This window comes from Carettochelys insculpta, chromosome 11 (assembly GCF_033958435.1).
Source record: "Carettochelys insculpta isolate YL-2023 chromosome 11, ASM3395843v1, whole genome shotgun sequence".
Taxonomy (NCBI): domain Eukaryota; kingdom Metazoa; phylum Chordata; order Testudines; family Carettochelyidae; genus Carettochelys; species Carettochelys insculpta.
The window spans coordinates 19,963,759-19,982,405 of record NC_134147.1 but is presented as its reverse complement, the minus strand read 5'-3'; the positions used below and the strand labels follow the sequence as shown (position 1 = coordinate 19,982,405).

Genomic DNA, 18,647 nt, shown 5'->3' with positions numbered 1-18,647 from the left:
TGTGTGTGTGTGTGTGTGTGTGTGTGTGTGTGTGTGAGAGAGAGCGGGAGAGAGAGAGAGAGAGAGAGAAAGTAAGTGTGATTAACAGACAGGACCAGGCAATATTGCTGGTTTACAGCTGCAATATTCTTATCTGACTCAAGACAACCCACACACAGCCCAGCATACACTCCCAGCCTTTGTATCTCTGGAGAAATACTAGTTGGAGTGAAAACAGGGGCACCAAGGAATGACTCATACAGCTGCAGGAAATAACAGTTCAGTGATGAGCAGCCCCCAGAGGCCATTAATTGCACGTTGGCTGTACTGGCTAATTTAGGGAGGTTTCCAAACGCACTCAAGGCAATGTGGTCCAGTGGGTAGCCCCCGTGCTGGGCATGACACTGACACCCCATGACAGAAATCAGGGAGGCCCCTGCCAGGTACGTGCCAAGCAGGCCCATTCCTTTGGCTGAGGGCAGGGGGAGCTATGCAGACATATCATGAAACAGGCCTTACATACCCCGAAGATCTTACCGATAAAAAACAGGAGAAAGGGGAAAATGGAGGATCCAAGGCAGGTTGCCCAAGGTCAGTGACAAGCACCCGGCCAGAAAGAGAATCAAGGTGTCCTTATGCCCACGTCTAGGCCCTGGCCACTAACTCACACAACCCCAAGGAGGAGTTTTGAGGCCCCATTTTAGGCCCCATGAGTGTGTAAGGAAATGACAACACCACTACCCGTGCTCCATAAAGCAACTTTACACAGAAGTGATACCAAACACTAACTCAGACCTCTTGGGAAATGTTAACTGACTCATTGCTGGGGCTGTTTAGTACAGGAATGAATGGCAAACATCCATCTGTCACCGCTGGCACCAAACCACTAACCCTGTCCTTGGCAATTGTTTACGTGCTTAGCTTCAGCCTGGGGCTCTGTCTAGACTGGAACGTGCAGTTGTGATGAAGTGTGTTATGATTTACTGCAGGTGAACGTGCATCACCCAGAGCTGTGCAAATAAACAAGTTTTCAATTCTGGGGCCAAACAAGGAAGGAAAAATTAAAAATTGGTTTGGGGCTGATCAGAAGCGAGCTTTTTTAAAAAACTTTTCTGGAGAAGCAAGAAGTTCAGAGCAAAACGTTTGAGGTATTTTTGGAAGCACTTTTTTTTCCCCTAACAAAACTAAAAACAAAAGAGAATGGCAACCAAGTCATTTTGAATTCAGAACTTTCTTCCGTATTTTCCAACTGAAACAATTTGGTTTGACACAACTTTGTGAAACATTTCAGGCAACAAAAACCTGCATTTCACGGTGGAAACAAGTTTCATCTGAAAAATTCCGTCCACCTCTCTTGTTAAACAGCACCTCAGGAAATTCTAATGAGGACACTTCAAACAGCTGATTTCCAGACTCTAGGTCAAGGTTGGCCAACCAGTTAGGGACTAAGACCCACGCAGAGAGAGCAGAAAGCCACATGGGTACAGTGCAAAGAGCCACATGTTATATATTTATTTTTATCTGTCTATTATATATATTATATAGATAGATAAAAATAAATATATAATACATGGCTCAATGCCCTCCCCCTCCCCCAGAGCCAGGCACCCCCAGTCCCCAGCTCAAACTCGATGCCGATGACTCACTGGAACAGCTGCTGCCATGCACTTTTCCCACCACGTCTTAGAGCCCATTCACAGAGTGCAGGGCTCCAAGCAGGAGATGCATTAATTGCTCAAAGAGCCAGCTTGCCCACCCCCCCGTGCTGTAAGTGACATCACTGTGAAGTGTAACACAGACACGTGACAAAGGTTTCTTTCCGGTCCTGGCCACGACAAATAGGACAAGCCAAGATTGGCACTGGTGTTAACTCTTCAGACTTAACATTTTTCAAATGCTGCCTAATGATAATACCCCCTCGGCTCTTATCGCACGCTTTTCCTCAGAAGATCTCAAGCCACTTTAAAAAGGAGGCGAATATCATTACTGGTCTGATAGCTAAATGCCTGGGCTGTCTCGCAAGGGTCATTGAGGAAGTCATGTTGATGGAACAGCTGAAAATGGCTGACAACTTAAACATGGGCCAATAACAGACACAAAGCCCAGTGAGGACTGAACCTGGCAATATTCAGACAAAGGGCACTCTCAGCCAAGTGTGTACCTATTTCCATCACTTAACGCTGACTCAAGACACTGGACTTCTCAGTGTCAGACAGTGACAATACTGGGATCTTATTCAGAAGATTTCCATTTTACAGATGAGGAAACAAGAGACACTGAACAGGAAAGTGACTTGCCCAAGGTCATCTAGCAGGTCAGTGGCAGAACCAGGAAAGCCTCCAATTCCCAGTCCAGTGCTCTGTCCACTAAACTAGCATACCCTGCCTCTAGCTCCTCTACAAACTGAGAGTGGTATGGTCTAGTGCATGGGTGTCCAACCTTTTGGCTTGCCTGGGCTGCATTGAATGAAGAGGAATTGTCTTGGGCCGCACATAAAATATATAATATAGTTAATGTATATAAATTACATAATAATGTTAAAAGTTTACGATCTCGTGGGGCCGCATTACTAGCTGTCCAGGGCCGCAGGTTAGACACGCCTGGTCTAGTGGTTAAGTCACCAGACTAAGAGGCAAGGACTCCTTGGACCTAGTCCCAGCTCTACCACTGATCTACTGTATGACCTGCGCTAAATCACATCCTCTTCCTGTGCCTCAGTTTCTCCTCCCAAGCTTTGTCTATTTAGAATGTGATTTTGGGAGGAACTGGGCTGTCTCTTGCAGCACCCAGCATGACATGGGCCCAGTCTTTGCTGGACCCTCTAGATGCTACCATAAGGAGGAGGAGTTTGGTCTTGTGCCAAGTACCACACGGACCCACAACAAGAGAGAGAGAGTTCCTGCCCTGCGAAGCATAAACTCTTAGAACCCAGGAGTCCTGAGCCCCAAGCCAGTGCTGTGTCTAGTACGTCACATGGTCTCGTTTGGTTTTGGACTTTGCCTGCTGGTAAGTGTATAAATTGCAAGAGCTCTTTCTTTGCAAGCAATACAAAACCCAAACCACGTTATTCACAGAGGCGATCGCTCTTCCCAGACAGCAGAGGGGGAACGTAACAGAGAAGCAAAGTCGAGCCACCTTAGAAGTCAACTGCCATGCTCACGTGAGGGGAGTTTTCGGAGGAAAAGTAGAAGAGACCTACGTTCAGGGAGCCTCACTCCTAGCGCATTGGGATCGCGGGAACACACAGCGCGCTGGCTCCGATCTGAGCTGGGTTTCCAGAAGGGGAAAGGCTTTATCCTGCCGGGACAAAAGGAGAAAGTTAAGGGAAGCAAATCAACAAAGAGCAAGCGAGGGAGAGCTGTGCTAAGAATAGCAATTGGAGCAGAGTTGCACTTGCTGAGGGAACAGAAAACCCAGGGCTGACGGACACAGGACTGGCAGAAACCCCTGGTGTCGCAGACAGCCATGTCATAGGATCCTGGCCAGAAACTTATCAGTGTTTGCTCCTCCAGAGCCTCCCTTCGTCTCGTTTCTAGCTGAGATTGATTCCTAGCCAGTTTATTCCCATTTGTTCTTGTGCCAATATTGTCTTTGAACTTCAAGAGCTCTACTCCCTCCCTGGGATTTCCGCCTGGAAGCATTTCTACATGGCAATCCGATCCCCTCTGAGCTGCAAAGGGAACAGGAAGACATCAGCTCGGGCCATCAGAGCAATGGTTGGCTCCTCTGTACAGGATAGCTGGCCCTGTGGTCATTATGTTACCCTGCAGCCTGGAAGACCGACTCCGCCATAGGCTCTGTGGATGGCTTTGGGCAAGTCATAGAATCCTTGGGCTGGAAGGGCCTTAAGAGGTCATCGAGTCCAGCCTCCTGCATGAAGCAGGATCACCCCCAACTAAACCATTTAGGCCTGGTGCACAAACACACGCACGCAGAGTTTGGGTGACCAGACAGCAAGAGACGGGGGAATAGAGGAGGTTTATTTGTTTATAAGACAAAACCCCTAATAGCGAGACAGTCCCAATAATATCAGAATGTTAGATCGCCCTGCTCAGATTGGTATCACTATTTCAGTAAGAGCTCTTTCCCCTCCCCACCTTGCAGCTGTTGGCACTGTTGACTGACAGGCACGGGGGACTGCAGGTTTAAAGCAAACAACAGGAAGTATTTCTTCACACCACACCAAATCAACTTGTGGAACTCCTTGCCAGGGGATGTTGTGAAGGCCAGGACTTTTAACAGGGTTCAAACAGAGCTAGATAAATTCAAGAAGGACAGATCCATCAATGGCTGTTAGCCAGGATAGGCAGGAATGGTGTCCCTGGCCTGTTTGTGGGAAGCTGGGAATAGGTGACAGGGGAGGGATCACTCAGTGATTACCTGTTCTGTCTCTCTGGGGGTATTTGGCATTGGCCACTGTTAGAAGACAGGATATGGAGCTAAGTGGACCTTTAGGCTGACCCAATATTGCCATTCTTATGTTCTTAATAGCTTCCCCAGTGGATGCTCGTATTCTGGAACTAGGGTGGCTTTTTTTGGTTCAGTTTAGTCCACTTTAGAAGCATCTTCCAGAACAAAAGCCTCCCTCCAGGCGTTACTCCAGATTAGACTCAAATGACAAAGCTACAAGGGACCACAAGGATCATCATCGCCGAGGCCCCACAGGACTGACTTGAGTTAATTCCAAACATGGACCTTTTAGAAAAAACATCCAGTCCTCATTTAAAAATGGCCCGGGATGAAGCATGGACCCGAGCCCTTGGTAAATTGTTTCAATGGTTAACAACCTGCACGGTTACATTTTTTGGGAGGGAGGGAAGCTTATTTCCAGGCTGAAATTTTGAGCGCAGCTTCCAGCGGTGGAACCTTGCTCCCTTTGGCTCCTGGAGCGATGGGCCTGTATCAGTTCTAGCCTTTTACGATTTACACCCTACCATCTTCCAGACTATTGCCCTGCTCAGACACACCCTGCCCAGGAAGCGAGAAACGGGTGGACACAGACAGACCCGCAGTTACGCCAGGACAGTGTTTCCCAAATGGTGTTCCGGAAAACCCCGGGGTGCCACAAAGTGAAAATAAGGGTTCCACGAAAAATTTCCATTACAGGTAGATGACTCCTCTGCAGCTCCCTGCCCTGCAGCTGCTGAAACAGCAGAACTAAATTTAATTGGTTTAACAGCCAGCAGGGTGGCGGGAGGGATGCAGTGGTTAAACCAACTGCATTTAGTTCCGTTAATTCAGCAGCAGCAGGGCAGAGCCTCCCATTCACCCCACTACCTGAGCAGCCACACTTCTCTGGTGGCCATGGCTTGGCTCACCCCCACCTTCCTTCCGCCGGGTGCATGTGGCCACCTGGCCTCGGCTCCCCAGCTAGCGCCATGGATGGGTTAGTCCCAGGAGCCAGTTTGGGGGTGAGGCGGGTTAATCCTGGAAATGGGGGGCAGGTTTGAGGCTGAGAGGGGTTCAGCCTGGGGGTGGGGGCAGGTTTGGGGGCTAAGGGGGGGCAGAACCTGGGAATGGGGTTCCTCAAAATTCTTCCGAGTTTAAAAGGGTTCCGGGGCCAAATAAAATTGGGAAGTACCGTGCCAGGATAAAGGTGCCTCACTCCAAAACAGCCGATTCTCCCACCCACACGGGAACACCTTTACCTGCACACGCACTTTTATCCCAGTACCACTGTATCTGCATCAGGGCCCTGTGAGGTGCCCAGCACAACAAGGCCTCCCAGTCTTAGTTGCAGCCTCCAGCCACCGTCATAACACACCCGAGCAGTGCACAGCTACACATGAATGACAAACAAGGAGCAGGCCGCTGGTACAAACGCCTTCAGTATTAAACAAGCCAGAGCAGCTGCGACCCAGCTCAGCGTCCGTGGAGGGAGAGGGAAAGGATGGGGCTGAAAAGTTAAGGAAGAGCAGGACTGAACTGAACATCAGCAGGGGCTTTTTCTTGCAGCTGTCTCATGCACCGAGCTTGGGCAGAGGAGCTGTGACACACACAGACCAGACTGGCGTGAACTGCATCAGGCAAAGGGCAGATGTAATATTGCCAGAGACGTTAATAGGCACCTTGATCCTATGCGAAAGCAGGAAGCATCCACCTGCTCGGCTAAGCATCCTGGGCGTTATACTGGGACTGCCAGATGGGATCAGACTGGGGTCCACTTAGCCTGATACTATTGGAGCAGATGACATGACAGGGCCCTGATCTCAGCCGGGTCTGTGCAGCATCTGGCAGGATGGGGGGTCCTCATCTCAGTCAAGGAGACAGGGTTGGTGCCAGGTGCTTCAAAACGGAGCTCTGATCTCAGATGGGTGCTGCGCGGTGCAGGACGAACAGCATCTTCCATGACGCATCAGAGCCAGGGACTCGTGAAACACCTTCCCCGCAGAAAGAGGGGAAGCGAGCATCATGGGAGACGCAGTCTGGCCAGGGAGCACAGCCCACAGATGAGAATGGGACCATGAGATGCCCCCCAGCCCCCCCAACTCTCCCTCTGAAACACAACTTCCGCGAGGCATCACAGCACAGGGTGAACCCACATCCCGTTTTCAAAGGGACAGGCCCTTTATTGTGCTCAGGTGGCAGTGGGAAGCAACCTCGGAGCCATGGGGGAGCCCTCCTGCAAGCCTCCCAGCTTCCTCCGGAGAAAGGACAAATTGCCCCTTATTTTCTGTCTCTTCCCCCTTAGTGGCGGGGTGTGGGGGGAGGGTCCTGCTGCTGTCTGGATCATCGCTGCTCGCCAGCTGCCCGTCCACTCGTGGTGAGAGAGGCCAACCTTGCGGGGAAGGGGGTGTGACAGGCTGGGGGTGGGGTAAAGAAGCAGCATGTCAGACCAGCTGTTCCACCTGCTAGCCAATCAGCACAGCCTTCGCAGTGTGCTGGCTCCTGGCCAGCCAGCAGGGGCTCACTGCCTGGCTGGCACTGGCTGTGCACTGCAAGAAGCAGGGGCTGGTGAGGGCAGGCAGGTGCCAGGCAGCAGGGGTTACCTGTCACCTCCGCTGCCCACCCATCAGCCCTTTACATGCTCTCCCCTCACTGTCCTCCCCCCCCGCCGCTTTACCCCTTCACCCCTCCCCAGCCCCACTGCTCTGCCATAGCCTCCCCAGCTGGGCACACCCTGCTCCCAGCGCCCTGGGGAGACCCATTCCCTGGCTGGAACGCTCAACTCACCAACAGCCCAGCTGGCAGCTCCTTCCTTCCCCCACTGCCTCTGGCTGGGCTGGCAGCCTGCGAAAGCCCAAGACCCTCTGGTCCAGGGTGTGGGCCAGGAGGAACCAAGCCCCCCATGTGCCAGAGCCCCACACAACGTTGGCAGGGGGAAGCCTCTCTGGCCCTCCTCCCAGCTCCTGCTCAGCCACCTCTTGGGCTCCCTTTACCAAAGCCCTGCAGTTAGGTTCCCTGAGCCTTGCTGTTCAATGCAGCTTTGGGGCTTAACCCCCTCCTGCACACACTGAACCTGGGAACAGCAGGTGGCTGGGTTATGTTGATGGCCAGCAGCAGCCTGGGGGTGTTAGTCGTTCTCTGCTACTGTGTGAGAAGGGAGGGACAAGCTGCCTCCAGCCACAAGGAGGGTTGGGCGTAGAAGAGATGAGGGCTGCAAAGAGAAGGGCCAGGTCATCCTCTACCCCACTCTGCCGCAGCGGGAAGCCGCTCCAGTCCCTTCCCTCCTGCATGATGCTGAAAGGCTGCTGCTGGCTGCTTTCTGGGGCGAACCATGGCAAAAATCTGGGGAGTGGGGTGTGGGACCCTGCATGCCCATGTTGCCAACAGGAGAGGCAGGTCTGTCCCTGGGATCTAGCCAGGAGTGGAGGAAAACACTGGAGAGGGAGGGTCAGCTCAGTCGGTCATTTCCCTTCCATGATGGCGCGTGCATAAGATGTGTGAGGCATGAAAAACTGAAATTTTCTGCAGGATTTGACGAAAACAAACCCTCCCCCCCCATCAGCGAATGTTAATTTAATTTAAATCACACCTTTAAATCCTAATCTGAACCTGCCTTAGGGCGGTCTACACTACACCGCTTTTAGCAACAAGGCTGTGGCACTGCAGGCCTGGCACTGAAAGTCAGCATGTGTGAATGCTTCCAGTCTGCACTTTTACCGAGAGAACACTGCCCTCCCCATCTAGGGGTTGGCTTTGTCAGCAGGGGAGCACATCACAGGTGCGCTTGCTGTGACGAAGCCTTGTCGCTCATGGGAGAGGGGGCTTAGCACCTGTAAATGGCAAACGTTTGCTCAAGCAAGTGCAAGCGTATAGAGAGCCTCAGGCTACACCTACACCGCCGCAGGAGATCAACCTGCTCAGGGTCAATTTCCGGGGTTTGATTTCCTGCGCCTAGTTTGCCCCCATGAAATTGAGCTCCTGGGGGGCCACAGTGGACCCCAGTACTCCTCAGAACAGGCGAGGAGAAAGGGAGGTGGAAAGGAGAAACTCTCCCATAGACCTTTCCCTGCATAAAACAAACCAGCAGCCATGCAGCACTTTAAAGCCTAACAAAATAATTTATTAGGTGATGAGCTTCCATGGGGCAGACCCACTTCTGCAGATCTGGAGACGGTGCTATGGGACTGCTGGTTTGTTTTGTTAGAATACAGACTAACAGGGCTACCTCTCTCTTACTCTTCCCCTGTATAGACAAACAAGTTAGCCGAGCGCAGATACGTCGATTTTAGTTACATAACTGGCGTTGCTAGCATTGTGCATCTGCAGTTGACTTTCTACGACTGCTACAGACATAGTCTTAGGGACAAAAAGAACCCGTTAAGCACATTGGCTCAGTAATGCAAGGCCAAAGGGAGCTGAATTTCTTTCTGGCTTGTGCATGAGCACCCTAAATTCCAGTTGTAGAAGGAAATTCTGCCAGCATGGCCTGTATTGCAGAGGGCACAATCTATCACAGAGGGATGGTGCAGCGAGGAGGAAATTAAATCCCAGGATCACTCTCTGAGCTCAGCCTGGTGCATTCGCCCTTAAACTAAGCACATTTGCTCTGTGAGGCTAGAGAAACAAACACACCCAGCCCCTGCAAGGCCCATCAATCCACATTCTCTCTCTTCCAGGGAACTTGCTGATGATGCTCATTTCACGCCGCTCAGTCTGACTTCTCTCCAGCTCCTTCATTGGCCCCCAACTGCCCTAACAGTGCTTTGACTCCTTCCACTATCATCTTCGACACACGCACAGGCCTGCCCTTATCAGGAGAGACATGTTAATTCCTTTCCCAGTTTAACCTCTCCTGCTAAGTCTGAAACACTTCAGAGCGACTGCGTAGAGCTGCTTAATAGTACGGTTACTGCAAAGGCTGCCGTGGAACAGCCCCTTCTTCAAAACTAGGGAGTCCCCCGGCACCTTTCTCAGCCAGCCCCTGAGCATAAACCTGGAGCAGCTGTGGGAGCAGATCGCATTATAGGAACCGGACTCAGTGACCCAAGGAAATCCCTCCCAGTCCTAGGCCCTCTAGAGCCCCCTCCTCCCCGATAGCAATACAACTCAAGTGCAACAGACGAAACTGTTCCAGGGTCAGACTCCTATTCAGCAGTGTGGCTAAGGGGAAAAGACCCTAGTGTGGAATTCAGAGAAGCCTGTCTTCTCCTCCCTGCTCCGCTACTGTGTGACCAGCCAAGACCTGGTCTACACACAATGCTGAGGCCAGTTTGATGGTGTAGTCTGGTTTTCTGTTACTGACATAATTGTTGGGATAAGCCCCAGCACAGTCAGGTATCAACAAGAAAGTCCTTTTGGTGTTAGTAACAGCTACGTCTCCAGTCCTAGCTCAGGAGGGACCATGGCAATCATCTAATCTGACCTTCTGCAAAATGCAGGCCCTACAACTGCCCGGGGTTAATTTCTGTTTGAAGTAGAGCTCTACTAATACAGCTATGTCGGCAAACCTTTTCTAGCATAGACAAGGCCCAAGACAATTCACTTCTCTGGGCCTATGTTCTCCTTCCATCTGTCTGGTATATTCAAGCCTTGGCTACCTTAGACCAGCTTTGCCAGAATAACTCTCCCAGCAAATCCTAAACAGATGCAGCTTCCAGCTGCAAAACAAAGTGCTTTGGCCAGTAGAGGCTACACAGGTTAGAAGGTCACAGTCAGAATCTATTAAGCACCTGCAAATGTTTCCAGTGTAGATCTGGCCTCAGGTTTTAAGCTCCCAGCTGTGCCCACACTGCAAAAGAAGAAATTCTCTGACCACATTGGCAAAGAGGGGGTGAAATACTGAAGAGAAGGCAGTTTGTAGCACCAATAGCCATTCAAGGTAAACAATCATGGGGAGCCTAGGGTTTTGCCTCATGTTTGCCTTCGTGTTAACTTGAAGTTGATTTCACCTCTGTATACAGCACTAGGGAGACAGATGCCGGACATTCACAGAGCCCTGCAAATCTGTGGATATCAGTTTTATATCCGCAGGTCATTTCTGCAGGCACAGACACCAATCTGGTATCCGCACAGGACCCTACTCATTCTGTTCTGGCGTCTCCATTTTCGGGAGGATTTTAAAAGATGGGACACAAAAGAGCCATAAAGTTGATCCAAAGGCTGGAAAAAATGCTTTGCCGTGTGATACTTCAGAGTTTAAGGCCAGAGGCGACCATCTAGCCTGACCTCCTGTATGTTACAGGCCCTTACATTTCACCCAGCTACCCTGGTTTTGAGCCCAATGACTTAAGGAGGCTCCATCCACTCAGCTTAATAAAAAGATGAAGAGGAGACTTGGTCAGGAGAAGGGAGGAAAAGAAAAGGCTTCTCAAGCTCGGGGACAAAGGCAGAACATGCACTAGAAGCGAAAGCCCAACAGATGCAAAATTAGGCAGAAAGCAGAAATTTTCATGAACGAGGTCATGCAAGCACAGGAACACAGGAAGGGGTGGATTCTACACCTCTCAGTGGCTTCATATCCCACTGGCTGCCTCACTGGAAGATGCGCTAATGAAATAGATGTTACTGTGCTCAATACAGGGATAAGAGGGGGACTGTCTCCGGCCAGTGATATAGATGGAGGGCAGAGCTGGTGATCCTGCGGTGCCTTCCGGCCTTACGAATCCAGGACTCTTCGTTCCTAGTGAAGACGAGGCTTTAATGAAGTTAGTGGCTTGTGTTCCAGCCCAGACGCTAAAACTCAGCCCAATGGCGTTCTCCTCCATGTGCACCTGCATCTCTTATGCCCAAGGTTAAAAACAAACATGGGGCAGCCTTGGACAAATATGTGGCATGCATCCATGTCAGCAAAGTGGACAGCCGCCATGGACCTGGGGGCAACGTGTGGAGGGGGCTCCATGTCCCAGAAGGGGAGGAGCCTCAGGCAGAAGGGGAGGAGCCAAGAGCTGTCAGCCCTTAGCACAGCACTGCCCCGCCCCCTAGTCCTCAGAAGCATGTGGAGCATCAGAGTGACACGCCTGCTGTGTTTCAAAGGAGGCCCAGAGCTCCTGGCTAACACCGCTCAGCTCCAGGCCACTTTGAAATGCTGGGCCCCTGTGTAATCACCCCCTTTACCACCCACCTCTCATCAGCAGGCTTTATATTAGTCCTAGTAACTCCCTAGTCCTTTCCTGAGCCTGCTAGCCCACTTGAAAACTACAAACTGTGTTAGTTAAGTAAGAACATACCTCTTTGCCTAGTGAAGACAGTCTGTAAAGCATTCAGTCAGAGAGTTCTCGCAATTTCACCTTGGAGGAGGTTAGAGAAAATTAAACCCAAGTGTTTGCTTTGGAGCGGTGACTCAAATCATGTGAAACAAAGGGAGGGTGGAAAAAAGAAAAAGAAAACCCCACGATAGGCTTAGGCTGCCCGGGACTTGTGGAAAATTCAAAGAATTCAAAGCATTTGTAAGTCATTCCTCTCCACATCCATCCATGCATGCAAAAGGACCGTTGTCCTCGGTGGCAGAAGATGCATTTTGGGGAATAAAACACACACAGACAACACTTCCAACGTGCACAGTCAGAAAAACGACAAGACAAGAGTCAAAGTGATGTTTCTTTCCCAATCATGTTTAGTATTTCTTCACGTCCTATCTTCTGCCTGGGAGCATGAAATCCAAGGCCAATCTTTTCATACATTTTTAAGGCCAGAAGGAAGCATCCCATATCATCAACTCTGACACACCAGGGAATCTCATCCAGTAACTCTGCATCGAGATGTAACTTCTCTTTGAGTTAGTGGCAGGTGAGTTCCCTGGGAAGGGACCTGTTTAGGCTATGTTTATACTGTGTGTAGAATAGGGTTCCCTACTCCAGGCCTAAACTGCCAAGGGCTACCCCAATAATAATATTTAGAACAATCTTATGGACATATATACGATTTACAGACACCGGGGGACAGCCCGTCCCTGGGTCAGCTGTTCCAATGGTTAACACAGTAACACTCCTCCCAGGAAAAACCCTGTGTCGAATTTCTCATTTACCTTTGTCCAGCTTCAGGTTCTAGTGTTCTGCTCCCCCCGACATCAGACTCTCAAGCCTTCTTTCCTAGGCAACTCCTTCTAGAGCAGCGGTTCCCCACCTTTTCCAGACGGCGACCCATTCTACAATTCACTAAGACTTTGTGCCCCAGGGCAATTCAAAACCGGTGGGGGGTGGGAGGGCTCACCCCTGGGAAATATTTTTTATAAACCTTGATTTGCCCCCCTGCCCCCAGGCTTAAACCCCTCACAGCTCCAAATCACACCCCCCTCAGGCTTAAACCCCTCCCAGCACCAAATCACCCCCCCGCCCCCAGGCTTAAACCCCACCCAGCTCCAAATCGCTCCCCCCTCAGGCTTAAACCCCTCCCAGCACCAAACCACCCCCCAACCCCAGGCTTAAACCCCTCCCAGCTCCAAATCACCCCCCCACCAACCTCACACAAGTGCCACTGCTGCCCCCGCTGCTCCTTCACCAGGCCACCACTGTGCCACCTCCCCCACATGGCTCCCCCCAGTCCTCCTATTCCCTTCCCCCACCTGCAGCGCAGGCTGTTCCCTGCCCTGATGCACTGAAATGGAACTCAGTTTCATTGGTTTAATGGCTGGTAGGCGGGACCCAACCATTAAACCGAGTTCCATTTCAGTGCGGCAGGGCAGGGATTGGGAGCCGGAGGAGTGAGCGGTGGGAGCTGCTAATGGCTCCTTAAGGAGCCAAATGCAGATCAGAGCCACCCAGCTGGTGACCCTTGGAAAATCTAATGGCGACCCATGTTTGGGTCCCAACCCATAGGTTGGGAATCCCTGTTGCAGAGCATAGGCAAGTCACCCCCTGAGCCTTGTCTTGGATAAAATAACCAGACTGAGCTCCCCGAGTGTCGCTCTAGAAAAGGGCGGCACAAATCGTACAGTAACACATTTTCCAAAGCTGACTAGTGTGACGGAATGGGAATTTTCTGCCATATTTTCTATGGACCACCATTTCCCCATAGTCTTCATTAGCAGTAAGGGGATGGAAAAAGGCTGTTTACTCCTGGGGAGCTACCACACAGGCAGTCTCAAGTTTGGGGCCAATCTCACTGGCGTGGGCCACGAAGACAGCGGCAAAGACAACCCCCCCGGGGACATTAGCTACCCCAGAACTAATGCCCACGGATGACCCAACCTCTGCAGGAAGCCAGCTGTGTTTGGCAGCTTAATGCCCCAGGACTGAGGAGGGGGCAGGTGAGACTAGCCTGGGAACCTGGACGAAGTGCAACACAGCAGGAGCCAAGAGGGGGACACATTGCTGAGCTCGGGCTCGGCGCTAACCCCGATGGACTATGTTGTAACTTCCTTCTCTCTCTGCGATCCTAGGAGTCTCCAGTTCTCGTGGAGCAGAACAGAATGAACCTGTCTGTTTCAGCAACGTGGTGCGAATGTCACTGCAGATGCTGTCAGAGGTGCATTGCTCCCCGAGGTTGTAGAAGTCTCCCTCAGGGGTCTGCCTCAGTGGAGCTCACTCAGCCAAAATCATGGTGAGAAGGGGGAGGGCTAAAGGAAGAACGAGGGGTCCTAGCTCACAGAAGGGGACCTTTAAATTCACACCCCACCTTAATCTGAAATAACCTCCCCCAGGTAGAAGAGCCCTTTAACTTAGGCTTTAAGCAAATAAATACACAACCCAGTGCGACCAGGATTTGCAAAAACCTTCAGTGGCCCAAAGGGGCTCGAACTGTCCCGGTCCCCATGTGGAAGATGGGTGACACCTACTAAGCAGGCCTGGATTGAAACGGTTTATTGCGTCCAAGCTGTGCTATCTCCAGAAGGAGGTTATGGTGCTGAATGAACTGTGCTTGGCTCCAGGAAGGCTGACTCATCACTGTCCCCCGGGAGCAGGCGCTCGCTCACACTGCTGAGGTAACTAGAGTGTGACAGAGGCCTGCAGCCGAAGTCCCCGGTCGGGAGGAATAGGAAGATGACAGCGAGAGGCGTAAGTGTGATACCTTCAAGGAGGACAGAGGTGCAGTTCCCTCCGGAGCTGTGACTCTGCCCCTAGCCACTAACTAGGCTGCCAAACAACATCCCTTCATCTTCACCAAACCACGACAGACACACTGACAGGGCCTACTTGGAAAAAAGGCCTGTTGTAAAGAGTCCGAGCTGCTCAAACACCACAGCGAAGGCGGCTGCAGAAGGAGCCGCTGCCAAGTCATCAAAACCCTTAGAACAGAATCGGGCTTATTAAGTAGATTTACTCCAGTGGGAAGTCGGGCAGCTCGGAAGGCTCCTTTCATGCAGGGGGAAGAAATATCTCCTTTTGCCCTTTGGTGATGAGAGCGAGGCTCGTCACAAAGAGCACCAGTTAAACTCCAGCTGCCGGCTCCGCGCACGCACAATTCAGGCAAGAGAGAAGTTAACACGGGCCAAGCGCTTTTTCCAAAATCTCATCTGGCAGAAACAGAGAGAGGTCTAGAGCAGGGTAAAGACCATCACCAGAAGCAGGAAACCCGAATGAGAGGAGATGATGGAGTTTGGTGTGTGACAGAGAGCAGGATTCTGTAGCCGTCAATGAACGTGCGTGGCTCACTGAGCACCTCAGCGTTTTAATGGCTTTAACCTCACAGGAGCGTCAAGAGGCTTGGGGAATACCACTGGAAGGTTGCTGACTTCCTAGCTTGTGTTGTCCAAGTTCACTGGATCTTCCTGGGGCTCCTTGCATCCCCCTATCCGTGGCTGCCCTCCTACCCCTTCTTCCCTAGGTCAGAGACTCCTTGCAACTCCCCCTGCCCCAACAACCTCCCGCCCACCCCCTGGAGATCTGTGTTTCCCCAGTCCCTACTGCTTCCCCTCCACCCTGGGCTCTATGCACCCTTCATTCCCCTGCCTCCACACTAGGTTACCCCATTTCCCACTCTTGGTCAAGGCTTGTGCACTACTCACCCTCCCCCCTCACTTTGCTGCCATTTCTGGCTGCCCAGTGGAGAAACTGAAGCACAGGGAAACGAAGTGACTTGATCAAGGTCACACAGGCAAGTCTTTGGCTGAGCACAGAACTAAGTCCAAGTCTTCCCAGGGCAAGGCTAATGCCCTACCCATTGGGCCACCCTTTCTGTCCCCTAAGAGGCTGCTTTTCAATGCACCAGAATGCAGGGAAAGCCAATTAAATTGGAAGAGGTAACGGACCCCTGCTGCCGCCAAAAAACCCGCATTTATCGTTTTAGCCTGGGGAACTCACCGATATCGCCTACAGAGACCAACAAACTCACAGGACCCAGAAGCACGTTACACACCGGTGTGAACACTGAGCCACAAGGCAATACAAGGGAGAAGCTCTGCACAGCCTTCCCTGGAATACGGGGTTTAGCTGTGGTTGTAACCCATCGCCAAAAGCCGTCCTGCCGTCTACCATCTGAACACTGCACAGGGAACTAACGTGCCTATCCTGATGCGGAAGACGCCCACTTTTCTGGGGAGGGAAGACCAGTGGATCAGTCCTCCTTGCTGGCTCCCACTTCTCCCCTGTAAGAGACACAAGCTGCTCATCTTCTCTTTCCTGGCCCTTCAGAGCCCTTCTTCACCCACCCATCGTCTCACAGTCACTACCGACTGGTCCAGGCCCGCGTGCCATCGGCTCACGGACCCAGCCTCCATTATCCACTTGTTACATTTGCAAACAAGCCCCTTGTTGTATTTTCCAGTGTTTGCACTCCTGCTTGGGAGGAGCTCCCTGTTAACTCCTGCAAAGCCATCTTGTTAACCTCCTCCCAACCATCCTTCGCCATTAGGTCTACAACATACTGAACAACGCTTAGGCCAATGGGACACTGGGACCACTGCCTCCCGTGCTGATCCTCAGACTCCCTTGTGCATATGTCTCCATTTGTTGTCCCTTGGCTTATACTTGAACTGGAAGCTCTTTGGGGCCGGGGCCATCTTTGTTCTGTGGCTGTACAGCACCTAGCACACTGGGGGCCTGGTAAATGACGCAGGCTCCTAGGTGCTATGGTAATACAAGTAATACGTGCAGCTGAACACAGGAGACAGCCCAGAGCCCAGGTGGGCAAGCGAGTCAAAGCAAGTGCCCTTTCTTTAAAGAGGCAGGATCCCCTAACTTCCAGGGCTCCTACCCTTGCTGCAGGTTAGTCCGTTGCCTCCTGGGCTGGTGACCTGTGTGCACTCAACAGCTCGGGAGCCATCTGAAGTTCTATTTAAATGCCACTGGCACATGCTCAAGAGTGACTGAAGCTGGCAGCAAATGCGCAGATCCAAACGCTACAGAGAAAATCCCAGGCATCAGAGGGATCTTTCAGCTAGCAGAGAGGGAGGACAGGGACCAATGGCTGGAAGTGAAAAGCCAGACAAGTGAGAACCCAAACAAACAGTTCTGAAAGAGTAGGAGACTAAATAATGGCACAATTTCCTAGGGGAAGTGGCGGATTCTCTATTACTTGAGGTATTCAAGTTCAATCTAGATGTTTTTCTGGAAGATACTCCGTCAAACATAAGCAGCTGGGTTCAGTGCAGGGTAGCTGGGTGAAATTCTCTGACCCGTGCTATACAGATAGCTCATTATTACTTATTTATTGTATGACTGATGTGCCTCCATGCCCTACTCATGGAAGGGACCCTATTGTGGTAGGTGCCACAAACACAGAGCGAAAATGATCTCATGGTCCCTTCTGGCCTTGAAGTCTATGAGGGAGCGGGAAAATGTCTAGATCGCCAAACTGGAGAGAAAGCCCAAGTCAGCGCTACAGGGGAAAGTCGAATTAAGACCTGCAAATCCAGTTAAGTTAATTAAGTAGCTGGAGTCAATGTACTTTCATTCGAGCTTCCACGCCTTCTCCAGTGCAGGAGGTCGGCAGGAGCAAACGCTCCCATCGACTTCCCTTACGCAGCAGGAGCGTCAACACTGACGGGGGGCTCCGCGAATTCGATTTAGCACTTCTTTACCGGTTGTGCTAAATCAAACATCAGAAGATCAACCGCAGCAGCATCGATCTTCTCTAGGCGAAGACGTGCCCAAAGGGCCCTGCCTCTGGACTGCCTCATCCTACAACTGTTGTATCTTTTGGCTCTGTGCGACAAAGGATACGTGAGTTCGCTCATAGATGCAGCTGGGTTTCAAATAACCGTCTGTATTAGGCCTTGTATGTTTGCATATAGCAACTTACACCCACAGCGGCTGCATTAGATTCTGGTGACTTCCACAACACGGACCAGCTAGACCAGTCTTGGTCACTGTAAAGGGATATTCTCCAAATCCTAGACACGGCCACCTCCTTTTCTAACCACACCCCAGCTGCATGATCTGACTTTGAGAAGCGTCCATGGGACACTGCACCTGCGCATTTTTTAAAAACCCACTTCCGCACGCATGCAATCTATTAGAGTCTTCATTTATCCAAGCTCTAATTTAATCTGGATAGGACACATGATCCCAAAAGCAATCTGTTTAGGAGAAAAAGAAAAGAACCCAAACAAACAATCACCATGTGTTCCCTTTCAAATCCAGGCTGGCCACAGGAGCTGAGACTCGGGCTGCTTGGCAAGCAGTCAGCTGGCAAGAATCATGAGAACCAACATAGCACCTCCCTCTCTAACTTTGCACAAAACCCTGCTCAGACAGAGCACCGTGGGGGGGTCTGCAATAGTCTTTTGCTCTCAACCTCTTGCTGAGCAGAGGTGTCACCCGGGCATGAAGGTTTTAGAAAGCATCGTTTTTGGGGAGTGAGGGAGGACAGAGGTTTTCTTCCATAATGAATTTTAGGTTAAAGTTGCATTTTTAATTAGCACCATGGTCAAGCTAGAGACCTGATGAGTTCAGGGCCCCACTGTGCTAACTTCTCTTGGCGGGAGAAAGGGCAGGTAATGTTCAGAAACACACCAGTTTAATCAATTTAGTTAACTGCTCACAGGATGCGTACAGACAATTTTAATACAGAAGCAATTTTTGCTAAAGATCTCCCCATAAATCAGGTTTAAATTAAATAACAAGTTTTCTATTTGTGTACCTGCGTGGGTTTTTAAACCAAAGTCACTTTAGGCAGGTCAGGCTGCTATCTGTGTCCAGGAGAATTTAGAGGCTCAGATGTAAGGCAATATATTTCCAGCGGAGATAGGGAAGTATTAATGCTCTGGACAAAGCGCTGGAAAGGACTCATCTGGAATACTGCATGCAGGTCTGGTCCCCAAAAGTGAACCCAAACTGCCACATGCAGAGAAGGGCTCCTGGGCTGATCAGAGAATGGTGCCATGCACCCATTTCACGAGAGGAGAC

The 18,647-nt window shown here is 51.1% G+C and overlaps 1 protein-coding gene across 2 annotated transcripts in view; it reads right to left on the bottom strand.

Moving 5' to 3' along the window:
* Window positions 1–3,313, bottom strand: part of PC (pyruvate carboxylase) — a 197,917-nt gene extending 194,604 nt beyond the window's left edge. Inside the window, exon 1 of one of the 2 annotated variants that reach the window (XM_075004951.1) lies at window positions 3,179–3,313. The gene's annotated coding sequence lies outside the window, so the exon portion shown is untranslated. The remainder of the gene's footprint in view (window positions 1–3,178) is intronic. The other variant, XM_075004952.1, reaches the window with a different exon arrangement.
* Between the last annotated feature and the right edge of the window lie 15,334 nt (window positions 3,314–18,647).